This window comes from Stigmatopora nigra, chromosome 17, assembly GCF_051989575.1.
Source record: "Stigmatopora nigra isolate UIUO_SnigA chromosome 17, RoL_Snig_1.1, whole genome shotgun sequence".
Taxonomy (NCBI): domain Eukaryota; kingdom Metazoa; phylum Chordata; class Actinopteri; order Syngnathiformes; family Syngnathidae; genus Stigmatopora; species Stigmatopora nigra.
Genome location: NC_135524.1, coordinates 8,893,978 through 8,907,500, shown reverse-complemented (window position 1 = coordinate 8,907,500; position 13,523 = coordinate 8,893,978). Strand labels below are relative to the sequence as shown.

Genomic DNA, 13,523 nt, shown 5'->3' with positions numbered 1-13,523 from the left:
GATAATTGGTGAAAAATATGGCCACATAATAAGGAATAGTTCATGATATTTAACTTTTAAAAAGTCATTTCATTGGGTGAGCAACAATCACAAAATGCTAATGATTCTTGATTCTCTTTAAATCATGCAGATATTGAAAATTTATAAGCTTTGTAATTAGCTGTAAGCTGTTGTGGCAGAATACAAAATGACTTGTAATATTAACATGAATTCACTGTGACAGCTGCCTGGAGTGCTGTGTGTGTGTGTGTATTTGTGCATTTGTGATAAAGGTGATGCGGGTGCTGCAGTTGTGTCATCTGCACATGAAACCATGCACAAAAATAAAAGAAAATTAAGGATATAATATATTTTTTTAAATTTTGGTTAGGAATACATGGGCATTACATTGTATGTGTCGATCTATGTGAGATTCTGCTTTTGAAATGCCAAGTTAATTTCAAGCCGTTTGTGGGGAAAAGCATGGTGGGAATCAAACTGTCAGTTTTTTTTATTGATGATAGTTACTATACTTAAGTGCAAGATCAAGAGCAAATCCATCCATCTTCCATGTCACTTATCATGTTCAAGGATGTGAGGCTGCATATAAGCCGCACCCTAAAAATTGCCTTTAAATCGTTGAATTTTACAATTTCTCACGTATAAGCCGCCCACCTGACTCAGGATTTTCACCTCTATAATCATGGTTTTAATACAGTACAAATGTTTTAATTTGAAGGCAAAACCTTAGAAAAATCATCCCATGTGGTATTTCTGAGATACTTTATGAATCAAAAGCACATTATTAGTGTCAATATGATAAAGAAAATAGTAATTCCTCCATGAATGCTTGATTTCTTACTGCAAAACAGAAAATAACCAACAAATAGTAAATGTTAATTTGCTGACATCTACTGGTAAAAATAGAGTAACTGCAAGCCATACCCTTGATTCAGTCGTATTTTTTTAGTTACAAATACGGCTTATATGCGTGAAAATATGGTATATTATTTAAAGTGAACACACGGAGCAAAACATTTGTCTAATTACAAAATTTCTAATTGCACTGAAACACTTGTCGGACTAGAGGTTGACATGTATGTCCTCTCATTGTGTGGTTAAGGCTTGAGCCTCTGATTTTCTGGCTTTTAAGTTGTGTGCTCTCCCTATGCTTTTATGGTTTTTGCAGAAGCTTCCAAAAACTCAATTTTTACTGTAAATGATCGTCATTTTGGGACCTGAGATCTGATGACAGTCAGTCAAGGGTTCACTGTGCCAACAGTAGGGGATATGAAAGGATTAATGAGATATAGAAAATGGATGGATATTAGATTGCTCTGGTGGACCACACCCAAGAGAAATTTGCATTTGTAATCTTGTCTTGCGCAGACCCCAGATCTTGAAGTAGATATGAGTTTATTGGCCACTAAAAGACATTCACAGATGTCACAATTGTCTGCTTTTAGTCTGATAGCCTTTTTACGCAATTCTCAGAAGCCTATAGAGCTTTCTAAAATCCATCCAGTATCCTTATGCAGCATAGTTATTTTGTGCCTTAACTAAGCTCTTCCAGCTGATCCTCCAATCTGAGGAATAGAGATTTGTTGCTGATGGCTAAACATCCCATAGATGAAGACTCAGGCATTTGTAAATCAGCACAATCTGCAACATTAGAATTTACACGTGTTTTAAAGCAAATTTTAAATGGATTTTGAAGGCAACTGGAAAAGGGAAGATCTGGAATTTTTCATGTTATGTCGCTGTTAAAGCCTATAAAAAAGAATTAGAAGTAATAGTAGAAGTTGATGGTACTATTGAAGACCCTGCATACCCCTTTCACACGCTAAGCTCCTCCGCCCTGATAAAAACATCTGACATTTTATGTTTGAATGTATTTTTGTATTTATAAAGTATTTTTTTTACATTAGCAGAATAACCCCATTATTGTGTAAATGTAGCAAAAATAGACATATATTCATTAAATGTTTATGATCTTGGATGATCTCACACACTCAAAATATTGCCCAAAACACATTATTTTTGTGTTTTTGAGTCATTTATTTCCATAAACAAATGCAACTTGACCTAAATACTTCTCATTTCAAACTATGTAAAGTCTACCGTACTTTCACGACTATAAGGCGCACTTAAAAGTCTTAAATTTTCTCCAAAATAGACAGTGCGCCTTATAATCCAGTGCACCTCATATATGGAAAAAACAAAAAAAAACACCACTGTCGGATATTCAAAAAACACAAATGCCTGAACTGAAACAATACTGTTAAATACGCAGATGTCATCTTAGTTTACAAAATCTTCCATCATATAGCTCCTCCCCCCACTGCAAAACATCAACAATGGCTGGCTCTAGAGGTGACTGTATAGTGAGTGCTTCATACCTGGAAGTCAATAGCAATTACCGTATTTTCACGACTATAAGGCGCACTTAAAAGTCTTAAATTTCTCCAAAATAGACAGTGCGCCTTATAATACGGTGCGCCTCATATATGGAAAAAATGTCATTCATTTAGGATGCACCTTGTAATCCGGTGTGCCTTATAGTCGTGAAAATACAGTACTTAATAAAAACATTAAAATGCTTAATGGAAAGCAGCACCTAAAATGATATTAATTCGGTTAAGGCAACAATAAGTTACACTCCTCATAGCACTATTGTTGTTTTCATTGAAGTCTAGTGTAGATCAAGCATTTTGCTTTTCCAAATTTGACTAAAAAGGGCATCTCACCCAATATTTTCATTAGATTCTTGGAATCAATTACAATGAAAAAATGTAACTATTGAATGTGTATGATGATTTGGTGGGAATCCAAATGAAGATTGCATTAGACATTTTTTTGGTAGTTCTTTCTGTTATTTCTGTGACCAATATGTGTCTTTCCTTACCTTGAAGTGTTGTAAAAAAATATCTGTGTATCTCAATAGTGTGATTGTGGGGGAGCGAAAAAAAATAGTGCTCTAACTCTTAAACTATGTTTCTCCATGAGTTGTATACACTGACAGGCAAATTGGATAGAGGTTACTTTCAGGCATGCTGTCTCACAAGCCGTCAGAGAATGTGGAAATGTTCCCATATAAATGACTAGCAATACTGTCAGGTGTCATATATGTAGGCGGATGAAATTCCAATTGCTGGCCATTTCTTAGTTGAACATAGAGTCCCACTGGAGAGAGTGGCTAAGAAATGACTTTTCCTCAAGGCAAGAATTACATTTATTAATTTAATAACAGAGGTTTTCAATAATACAAGTAGTTCTCTGAATCCTCTACTTGTGGATTCATATAGTCATTTGAAAGAAAGAACAATCTAAGTAATAGAGACACGATTCACTCCTATATTTTTACTTGGTGAAAGGACGAGTAGAAATGTATCGTTATAGTGAAAATTATTTTGCTCTTTCTTCAGAGTGCTGCATTGGTTTAATTACTTTCTGGCTGAATTTGTCTTAAAAGGGCATTGTTCCAAATTAGAAAAGGACTACTTTGACTTTTATTTAGTGACTTGTCTCTTCGTGCTGTGTAAACAATAGCTGTTGCTAAAATACGATGTCGAGACAAATATAGTATCTGCAAATTTGCATTCCCCATCAAATAGATCAATTGCTTTCAATCTTCATTCATCAATTTTTCATTCCTATTATCCTCACAAGTGTTGACGGAGTGCCAAAGCCAATCACCCCCAACTAGGTGGGGGATACACTGAATATTTTTCCAGCCAATTGCAAGGCACAACAAAATTATCAACCATTCACACTCACATTCGTATCTAGGAACTATTTAGAGTGTTAAACCACCCTAGCATACATGTTTATGAGATATGGGGGGAAACCGGAGCACCCGGAGGAAACCCATGTGGGCACGAGTAGAACATGTAAACTCCACAATAGGTCGGAACCCATTTGGGATGATCACTCAATTTTAGAACTGTAAGGCAGACATACTAACCAGTTGTCCACTGTACCACCCATGCTCTCAATATACTGTATTGTACTGATTAAATACTGATAAGTTGCACTATGTTTTAATTGTTTGGCTGGGCCTGCAATTTGTAATTCAAATGTGACTTATGTGTATTTATATAATGCATATCTATTATTATTTTCTGTTATTATTCTATATATTGTATTATTTTCACTCTGACCATCAACGGCTTATTGTTTTTTTTTAGGTTATAGTTATAAAAAAAACATAACATGTTACTTAATTAGGTGCCTATTCTGTCTATTGTTCTCTATTTTCTCTTACCTTTACATATAATGTTTGTTCTTGTTTTTTTGATAAATCAAAAAACTGACCCCCAAAAATTGAAGCTTATACTTCAGTTTCATAATAGAAAAATCGTCCCCCTATTGTCATTTTTTTATTTCCAGTGCTGAGTCCTACTCGAGTATGAATTTCATAGTCAATTTTCACATTTTTTTGACCTTTAAAAAATACAAATATATTAATAATTATTTTTTCTTTGGTGCTGAGTCCCAATAGCAAAAGTGTCTTGCGAATACACATTTTTGTGAACTTAAAAAAAAAAAAAGAATTAATAGTGGGGAAAAAAATCACAAAGTAGGGAATTCGCGATGAGTGAAGATGTGATAATGGAGGGATTACTGTATATATATTTTTCTCTTTTACTCCGCAATCTTTGTATACTTGGACGTGTGCTCAGCTGTGAAAAATGTAGTAGGATTAAAAATAAACGTGTTGCCCAATCTCTACTAATTTCTTTGCTTAGGAAAGCCAGAATGAGGCAAAAAAGATTGTCTTAAGAGAGTGTTCATTCAACACCTGACTAGTTTTCTTAGGTGCGATAATAGAAGGCCATTCATGTTTGATGGGTCGTTCTTGAATTAAAAGGCTTTAATAAGCCCCAATTAACACATTTCCAATGAGCCCCTAGTCAAATGAGACTCGCATAATGGTGCTCACTGGACTTTCTTTTATTGCATTTTACGTACATTAAGGATTTTGTCTGTTCAGCTTTGTTTCTTGCAAATGTGCTTCGGTTGGATTCACACTCGCAGCTCACTGCACTGTCGTTCTTCTTCCCAAATTCCAGGTTTATTTATTTAATTTTTCATTTGGACATATTTAAGCATGCTTTTTTAAAAACTGGAGTGGATTTTGTGGATTATGCTCATCCTAGGCAGATTCACATGGGTAAACTCAGTGGGAGACTGACGAAAGAGGTGGAAAGCTCAAGATTTAAAACAGATGATCATATGCAAACATTACAGCTGTGAAATTTAAACTCTGGGGGTTAAAGTCTTAGGAGATATTACTTGAACAACTTCTCAATTTAAGAGGCAGTTGGCCATTGTTGTCGTTAAAAGCTTGAATATAAGCATATTTTGTGATTATGTTCTGGCACGGAGTAAAGTCTTATTGCAGCCAAATTTTAAAGGCTTGTGTATATAATCTAAAAAGCAGCATCATGTCCATAAGCGCCCTCCCTCCTATGAACGCTAATATTCTCACTGGGCATTCGTTATGTCAACCAATTATGAAAGTGGTTATCGTAGTTGTGATAAATAGTAAAAAAGGGATGCCTTTCTATCTTTAACTAAATGGCAGCAATATTAAGAGAGAATTGGCACTGTAAATAAGCCAATGTTTGTCACAGCTGATACGATTAAAAGAATTTACACGCAATGGACTGTGAAGAGAGCACTAATTATTCAAAGGAATATGCAGATCAGGTATTTATTTAGTGTGCGCTAGTTTTGATTGTTTTTGCACATTTAGAGTTGGTAAAGAGACTAAATTGGCATGAATGTAACTGCGATTTGTTTGTTAAGTTGGAAATCTGAGCCCTGTGATTGGCTTGCGACTATAGTTTAAGCCATAACACTTGGAAATAATTTATACAAACACCTCAACTACGATTTTGTTTATACATAAATATACATATGCCAATTTAGTCTCTTTACTATGCATTTTGGGAATGGGGAAGTGTCCTATAGTACCCATAGTAAATCAACACAAGCTTGGGGAAGACATGCAAACTGCACAGCAGTAGTCCTGAGCAATGGTTTGAAGCCAGGAAGATCGGTACACAAATTACCATATGAAATATCACGGTTTGACGACTTTTTTCCAGCAAATACATTTATCACAGGCCTTGTGACCACAGTGGACTTTTCTACTGCAATTTCCAAACTCTAGTGCAAGCGCAGTACTACGCGTTGATGGATGAAGGCTGGCTCGGCCTATGTGCAGCACTGTATTGTACATCAGGCTCGAGGGAAAAACACCAGCAAACACTGCAACAGTGAGTCATATGTCATATTTGTAAAGCAGGGACAGTTCTCTTATAAAACTAAATGTATATTGGGAATGTGGTGACAATAACTTGCAGCTCTCCTTCAAATGTTTTATTTTCTTTAAGCTTGTCTGTGCAGTAATGTACATTTTTATAAAATGTGTAGCATGAAAAATAGATTCATTCATTCATTCATTTTATGCACCGCTAATCCTCACAAGGATCACGGGGTGTGGGCAGGAGGAGACGGACAACCATTCACACTCACACTCAATTAGGGTCAATTTAGAGTGTCCAATCTCCCTACCATGCATGTTTTTGAAATGTCAGAAGAGAAACGGGAGTACTTGTATAAAACCCATAGATTTAAAATATACTGCATCTATAAAAAATGTAGGGAGGGCTCTGTTATACAGCAGAAATTATAACTTGCTATTTTATATCTACGCCTATAATAAAGAGACAGAAGACATTCAGGATTTTTTAAAACTCAGATATGTTACTTTATTTATTATATCATTTATAAAATCAGATAACAGACAGGTATTAATTCTAGGTTAATGATCCTTGTCAATAAGTGCTTTAAAATATTTTGAATTGCTATATTCCTTTTAAGTAACAGCATATCCAGAAATGCTTTGTGGAATAATCTATTTTACACCATAGGCAGGCTTGTCTTCACATTTAGTCATCTGAAGTATTACTGAAAGAAATATCGATTTGTGCATCCGAGGGACCTAACAAATACTGAACTACAATTTGGGCATGGCCATATTAAGAGAAGACCATGTTGGAAATATGCCAATCTGTATTTTTTTTATACCTGGCAAAGAAAATCCATTATTGTACACTGCGTGCAACCTTTTCCTTTAGCTCACTCAATTGCTGATTTTTTTAATCAATTTTTCTCCCCGTGTTTTACTTTTTCATATAGGTAGAGTGGCTGTGACATTTGTTTCTTGTAACATATCCCCAGGGTAAATTACACCTAGAGGGAGGGTTAGGTGGTCTTGGTGGAAGCCAGTATACTTTATTTTTCAGACGATAAGTGGCCCTAGCCAAAGAATACACAATTAATAGGGAAAATACAGATAAGTCACATTGGAGTATAAGTTGCATATTTGGAAAATAATGTTAAATTTTATTATAAACCAAAAACAAACATATGTTAAAGTAACAATAGTAACATTGAGAAAAACAGGCTAAATATGCATTTGCACATTACAACATAACATTTATTCAGGTAACCTTAGCCTAGAATACAACATGTCGTATTGGCCCGAATGTAAGCCCATGTTTTTTTGCATTTAATTAAGACTGAAAAAGTGGTGTTCGTCTTAAAATCTGGATCTAGACATTGCATTCATAACCACAAATTTGAACCCAGATCTGCCACTGTCAGACCGACACACTAACCACTCATCCGCCTAGCCACCCTTAGTTTTCGGCATTTCACGTCTTTATTTATGCCCATATAAGCCGTACCCTGTATACAGCCATTATTTTGTTGAGTGACAAATACTGCTTATATGCGAGAAAATATTCAACAGTAGTCAACATGAATAAGTGGTAAATGAATAAGTAGTCAGGTACAAAGTGGTTAGCAGCTAATGGAGTTTTAGTGCAAGTACAAGATAAAAAATTAGTCTAGATAAGGTGCTTGTGATTGCCTATTGCCTCCCGCTTCCTGCCTTCGTGTGACACTAGTGTTTCTTATTGTCTCGTCAACCCATGTCTGTCTATTTAAACCCGGTGTATTTGTCAGTTCTTGGCTGATGTCCAGTGCTCATCATTTCCACGCATGTTTCCTGTAAGGTTTGGTTTTGTTTGATTTTTAAGTCTTTGTCATGATTGAGAACTTTGTCAATTATTTAGGTGATGTTAATGCACCCTCACTCTACATGGCCGCCTGCTTCTGTGCATTTGGGCCTTAACGTGCTCTGCATTCTGCATATGAACAATAGCCAAACATTGAATAAAACGTGTCTTATTGTCCAGAAAATATGTTACAAGGTAAATACTATGCCTATACAAATATAGGCATAAGGATAGCGCGTTTTGCGGATGTATGTAATTGCAACTGAATACTGGGTGAATGCAATACTGTAAAAAATATATTATGATTTCAACAACATTTTCTTTGATAGCTGTTAAAACTTTCTTTAATGGTGTCACTTACTAAAATCTCAATTGTGAAATGAATGTTTTTTTTTATCTGTAGCTTTGAGCTATTGATCATACTATACCATCTTTACAATTGAAATGGATATTATGTCTATAACTATTGAGAGTTTTCGGAATACAAACAACTAACTAATCCAGAGGTGTATTGCAAAAATAGTGAAACAGAACAAAGAGAACATTCTCATCAAGAATTTAAAAGTGAAGAAAATCACAAACAAAAATCTAAACATAATTTTAAATTTCCCTTTATTGTGCTGCATTTGCAAGAAAATGTTTTTGCTAAGAAATTTTTTATACAGCTTAATTTTGCATAACTTTGTTCAAATTAGGAAAGAAAAGACAATATTATGTGCTATTTTTCTCTCCTAAAACCATTTCCAAGGCATCCGATTGGGACTCGGTATCTGCAGATCCCAAAATCATGTGACCTGACTTCTATGCAAAAAAATGAGATCGGGAAATCCCTCATCTCACCATGCAATCTCAGGATAGTTAAATTCTGCAGATGCAGTAAATCTGAGCATTCATGTTAGCGGTAATGCTCGCTTTAACACAAAATAGCAAGCTATCTACCTCGGAATTAGATGAGCTTGTTTTATCATAGTACCAACAGAGACATTGTTTTATATCACTGTTTCTTTCCGACACATCGGTCCCAACTGTTATGCTGTGGCACATTAGTGTACACACTATCAGCTGTCTTGTGGGAAATTAAGAAAATTCACATAAGATCTCTGAAAAATATTTATTTGCCAGAAATACCTTATCATCTTGCATCCATGCAAACAAATCCAATCTGCAGCAGCAATCATTCATTCATTTTTTGAATTGCTTATCCTCATAAGAGTCGCGGGGGGTGCTGGAGATCACAAGGCATGAGAAAATGGATAACTGTTGACATTCATTCTCATACCTAGGGGCAATTAAGAGTGTTCAACCAGCCTACTGTGGATATTTTTGGAATGTGGGAGGAACCCATAGTACCCAAAGAAAAAACACACAAGCCCAGGGAGAACGTGCAAACTTCACACAGGAGAATTGACCTGGGATCGAATCCAGGACCTCAGAACTGTGAGGCCAATGCACTAAACACTCATCTGCCAGGTAGCCCTTCACAGCAGCATATTTCTCAGAAGAATAATTTTTCTGCCTTTTGATAATTGAACAAACTCAGAATTTACAATGATTTATGTGCTGTTATGTAAAGGTAAAGTTGCTACGAACTGTAACCTCGCAAGATACAAAATTTACGTCAAAAAGCGCATTTACTCAAAAACATAAGAGCAAGGATTAGATAAATGCTGCATGCCAGTAAAAATGCTGCCATTGAGCAAGTGGAACAAAAATCAGATGAGTAAGAATTGTAAATTAATACAGAGCTGGAGTAAAGTCCGTATCTAAGCACTATCAGGGTGATATATTCTTTTTCAAAGCAGGTATAAAATGATATGATTAAAATTTTCCTTGATTCCGCTTTTTTTTCATGAGTGAAGAAGGCATGTTGACAGAGTGATTTGGCAGTTTTCTAGTTAGATCCACATCGATTGTTGTTTAAGGACTCAAAGCCATAATTTGGAGACTGCATCTCTCGTTAAAAATCCAGTCTTTAGCATACCCCTGATTGTTGATATTATGGCTTATAATATGAAACTGACATTCACGGAATCACATTCCACAATGGTTTCTTTGCTTGGCTTTAAGAAAATACAGTCTGCTTTAATTTCCTCATCCATGGACATAAGAGATTAACCCTTTTCTGGCAGATGAAAATAAAGATCTGATGCACAATCATGATCAGACATTCACAAAATAACCAAAACTCTGAACTGATCACATTCCAAAATGCTGATTCAAACATCCACCAGAAAAACCAGTCCCTATTTTGAAGACAAATAAATAGAATATTTTTGGCAGCCAGTTTTCTTTGCTTAATTGAAGTCTCTCTGCTTGAGAGAATCTGAGAGGAAGGTTGTTTGCAAACATCTGTTCCCCTCCAATTCCAGTCTGCTACCAGTTAACATGATATGACAGACGCCTCTTTCTCAGCTAGCCCCTAGCTGGTTTTAATGACATTTCCACTTAAGCAATCAACTCAAACTCAGAAAGACTTCATACTGAACCAGCCACCATTGCTGCGCTAGGTTGCTCGAGATAAACACAGGTTGACATTTGGATTGATTTGAACAAACAAAATCTTAATGGTGCACTACAGCAAAACCTGAAATGTAATTGTAGGATAGTTGATTAAAAACACCATAAAAGACGTAAAATGTGAGTACAGTGATAAAGTCGCTACAGTTACTTTGGGAAAGTTTCACAGCGGGTTTGCCATAAGATGTATATTCACCTTACACTACAAGTCTATGAGTCTATGGGAAACCTACTGTTTTTTAATTTTCATTTTGAAATTGGGAATATGTCTGTGACACCATTACCTTGTACCTTGTCGTCCTTCTGTTTTTTTTTTACATATATCGGCGTGTCATCTTTCTACGGTGAAAGGAATTCTGCCATTTTTTCATCTCCTACTTTCACATTCGAGTTGCAGTGTGAAATATGAACTTTTATTTTTTTATACTGAATATAAAAAATACACAATGTATTGAATGTGTGAATGTTGACACCACAAAGTGGCTTGCCTCACATGTTATGTATACATTGAAGTCTGGGCATTGCATTGCAAGACTTAAGTCTCCTCTTGGCAGCAGCTTTTCTTGCTTCTTTTACAGAGTCTACTGTGAATAAAGCTTTGCTTCCCATATATAGGAGACCATCATTCTCCTTATTGGTCAATGGATCGTTTAGAGTGATGTTTTCATCAATAGGCTCTAGTTTTCATAGACTCGAGTTACAATTCTTCAGTGGAAAACTGACCACCATCTTTGTACTATTGCTTATTAATTTTATTTGTTTTTTTAACCCCTTTTTAAAGTTAAGGATGCTAAACAGTGGCTTAGCATGGAAGTGTCTTGTATAATATCTTATAAAACAATTTCCAGTATTTGGAGTTAATGATCGACTGGCATGGGGCAGATATTTGTGATAAAATGCAAGTTTACTAGATTGCCCTACTTCCTTGTAATGTCAGTAGTACATTACCCTGCACTTTGACTCTATCAATCTTCATGTGCTTGTGTATAACAAATGTCACAAAATGGATGCACTAATTACAAGTGTAATTTTTTTTAAGATGACACATTCTTTATCATTAGAAGTCTGAGAAATAACTGATTTGCATCTTTGAATACTTTGTTTTTTTTGCATGGCAACTTGTTTTGAAAGTGCCAAAAAAGCTAGTTTATTTTGTCCCTTTCTGTGCCTTTCTGGGAAATTTGCTTCAATGCACAGCTGACTTAATCTTATTTAATCATTTAATATTTAATTTTGAAAAACACTTCAGATTGGCCATCAATGGAATGGGTGTGTTGTTGGAAATATCCCCGATTGGCAATGCATGTTGACTTTGACACATCACAGAGAAGTGGATTACAATCGTTTATCAATTCCACCAAGCTTCATCATTTCATAATCATCTAATTTTCTGAACTGTTATATCATCTTTAAGGTCGCGGGGGACACTTTGAATCGGCGGGAGACATTTTGAATTGGTGGCCAGCCGATTGCAGGACACAAAGAGATGGACAAACATGCACAGTCGCACCCATACCTAGGTACAATTTACAATGTCCAATCAGCCTACTTTGCATGTTTTTGGAATGTGGGAGGAAATCGGAGTACCCGGAGGAAACCCACACAGGCCCGGACATGCACACCCCACACAGGTGGACCGACCTGGACTTGATTCCAGGAACACGGGCTACCGTCGGTTTTCTCCATGTACTCCAGTTTCCTCTCACATTCCAAAAACATGCAGGGTAGGCTGGTTGAAGACTCTAAATTGCCCCAAGTTATGAGTGTGAGCGTGAATGCTTGTCCGTGTCCTTGTGCCCTGCGTTTGTCTGGTCACTGATTCAGGATGTCCCCTGCCTGGTGCCTGTAGTTAGCTGGGATAGCATAATGGGCTCAGGAAATTAATGGTTGAAAGAATGGTAAACAGAAGAAAAACTATTTGAGAAATACACAAAAACTCCCATTTGCAGTTGAAAGATAAAATGTCTACTTTATGAAAACTCCATCCATTGTGACTATTGTTGATGGCATCAATTAAACAAAATTATACAATAACTGCTTGCAGGATAAAATATCTACTTTATGAAAATTCCATCCATTGTGACTATTGTTGATGGAATTAATCATACAAAAACTGGTTGCTCATAGAAGTGATGCTACCCTGTTCCCTATTACTACTATGTTGAACTTTCCTCATTATATATTCACTCAGGAAAAAAAACTAACAAACATGTAAGATGCTTACAAGTGACACTGTCAAGAGGGATATATTTGAAATGGGCGGGCTTGTGCTATCGAAAAAGCGGTGGTGATCTGAAATACACAGGGCGTCTGGACTTTAACCAGTCCATACTGGCAAAAAAAAGTGTAAACCTTTTTCTTTTATCTGATTGCGCAGGTTCATTGTAATTTCTATTTGATTTTCAGGGTGTGTGACAAGCATTTACTTGCAAATTTTATGTTAGTTCATGCTCATAGTCACTAGTTCTACTACTGATGTGCGATCCCTTCCAAGTTTGAGGCCTCTGAAGATATTTGCCCGCAGAGACGGACGGGCTTTGTGTGATCGTCTCAGAGTAACTATGTTTACTCTTGGTAGCTGCGACTAGAGGCTTTAACGGTGGCATACTGAATGCAATGATGTGGCGGCCAAGCCGCAGAACATCCCCCTCACATCTTAATATGGACAGACTGAGAAATATTTCATGTTCGGTTCACCAGTATTATGAGGAAGATAAAGATATATATATTTTTTAAGATGGCGGGGTCCACTCTTATTCATTTTTCGTGTTTTACAGCCTTTCTATCTTTTTTTATTACATTTTAATATTTCTTAGTACATCCCTTTGTACTTTATACTTTTACTTTAATGTTTTTACAACTTTCCCTGTCCTATTAGCTTAGTTTCTTTCTGCTAGTTCTTTTCTGGAACCATTCAGCCATGCCTGTGTTGTC

The 13,523-nt window shown here is 36.0% G+C and overlaps 1 protein-coding gene across 3 annotated transcripts in view; it reads left to right on the top strand.

Moving 5' to 3' along the window:
• The window catches only part of LOC144211003 (transmembrane protein 132C), a 117,940-nt gene that overhangs the window by 541 nt on the left and 103,876 nt on the right, over positions 1-13,523 (top strand). The window lies entirely within an intron of this gene.